The sequence below is a fragment of the Geospiza fortis genome, unplaced genomic scaffold, assembly GCF_000277835.1.
Source record: "Geospiza fortis unplaced genomic scaffold, GeoFor_1.0 scaffold193, whole genome shotgun sequence".
Taxonomy (NCBI): Eukaryota; Metazoa; Chordata; class Aves; order Passeriformes; family Thraupidae; genus Geospiza; species Geospiza fortis.
This window is the reverse complement of record NW_005054523.1, coordinates 346,721-348,939: the sequence shown is the minus strand read 5'-3', so window position 1 is coordinate 348,939 and position 2,219 is coordinate 346,721.

Here is a 2,219-nt window from a genome sequence, read left to right as displayed (position 1 = left end):
ACTGTCCCCCCTTTCCCTTTCCCTTTCCCTTTCCCTTTCCCTTTCCCTTTCCCTTTCCCTTTCCCTTTCCCTTTCCCTTCCCCTTTCCCTTTCCCTTTCCCTTCCCCTTCCCCTTCCCCTTTCCCTTCCCTCCGTCCCCTCCGGTGCGGCCCCGGGAGCAGAAGCTCCGAGCGGCGGCGGCGCTGCGGGTGCGGGGGCGCTCCCGGTGCCTGGAGCCCGCGCTCCATGAGAGGGCAGCACAGGAGCGGGAACGGGAACGGGAACGGGGACCGGGAACAGGGACGAGAATGGGACCGGGAACGGGACTGGGAATGGGACCGGGAACGGGACTGGGAATGGGACCGGGAACGGGACTGGGAATGGGAACTGGAACGGGACCCCGAGTGGGACCGAGAACGGGACTGGGAACGGGGATGGGAATGGGAACGGGGACGGGACCGGCCCTGGGAGTGGGGACAGAAACAGGAACGGGAATGGGGACGGGAACGGGGATGGGAATGGGGACAGGACCGGGAATGGGGAGGGGAATGGGAACGGGAACGGGAACGGGAATGGGACCCGGAATGGGGAGAGGAACGGAGACGGGAACGGCGACGGGACCGGGAACGGGGCGAGCGCGGCGGCCGCGGCCCGGAAAGGAGTGATGGGGACACGGGAACCGAGGAGGGACACGGGGGACCAAGGAGGGACACGGGGGACCAAGGAGGGACACGGGAACCGAGAGGGACACGGGAACCAAGGAGGGACACGGGAACCGAGAGGGACACGCGGAGCCGGCCCCGGCGAGCAGGAGGAGCGGGGATGCTCCGCGCCGGCATCCTCCGCATCCTCACTCTGCCGCCTGGGGACCAGGCTGGGCATCCCCGAGGGTCCATCCGTGTAAACCCAAACCCCAACAGGAATCAACAGAAATCCACATTTCACACCTTTCTGAAAAAACGGCCAACATCACAGATTATCTCAAATTACTATAATTGGTCTTATTTTTAAAATTTATTTATTAGAAACAAACTGTTCAGGAACCAAGGACTGTTTTTAATGATCCAAACCAGAAATAAGTGTTCTAGTCTATTACTGCCCTATATGGAATAAATCAATATTAAAACTAATTAACCCTTTTCAAAGGCGTTTTGTCTCCGGTTTTTATTTAATGGTTCAGTGCAACCTGAAGTACTGCCAGAGCTGGATAAGCTCCATTTAAAAAATGGCCAATTTTGAAAACAATTTAACAGCTTACTGTGATGAACATTTTTGTATTTTTTTTTAACCAGGAAGAACCTGGCTCCAAGAGGAGATGGGGGATAAACCATCTCCTTTGCTGGTGCAATGAGTCACTAATCAGAACTGGCCACCCAGCTCAGCCTCCAGTGGAAAATGCATATCTATTTCTGGGATTTCAAAATAAATATTATGGGCAAGGGTTTAAGTGTTGTTCTGCCAGCTACAGAGTTCTAGATGAGGATTTTTTTTTACATTCCTAAACCAGAAAAATCCTGACCTTTCTGCAGTTCACAAGATTTTGATGTAAGAGAGCAGAAATCTAAATGAAGGGGAGGGGGGAAATCCCAGTAAAGTATCCCTGCTTACTGCTCCCTCCTTCCTACAGCAGTTCAACTGGAGACATCTCTTAACACCAAGCCAAAAGGACTTCAGTAGCAACAATCAGTTTTTAAATTCATATGAAAGCTTTATTAGTTGTTCCACACACAATTTAAAAGAGATGAGACAGTTTTTCAGACGATTTGGGGAGAAACAAGCCCTATTCACCTGGCTATGTGGGCTCCCACACTCCTCTTCCTCCCAGGAAATTACAAATTAGAGGAGTGCAGGGGGGAGAGAAAAGCAGTAATTTATGAAAACACAGTACACCATAATTTTGCCATTTTTCTGCAATAAGGATGGCAAATGATTCATGGGGAAAAATGAAATATATTCCCCTGTCAGCTCAATAGATCCAAGATTTACAGCTCCTCGACTTGGACAGGAACAGCTCCGCTCGTATAGGAATGAATTGCAAATCAGTTAATTGGAGAGATGCAAAAATAATAAATGAATCTGTGCAAAATAAACGGAGCAACAATTCGGGAGAGCAAATGAAGGGCAGCATAGCCCCGGGTTTGTTCTGGGTGGGGACAGGGACCTCGGCACTGGGGACCCTCTGATTTCACAGATCCTTTAATTCCAGCTGCTGCCGCCGGAGAGGGGAGTGCGGGGAGGCA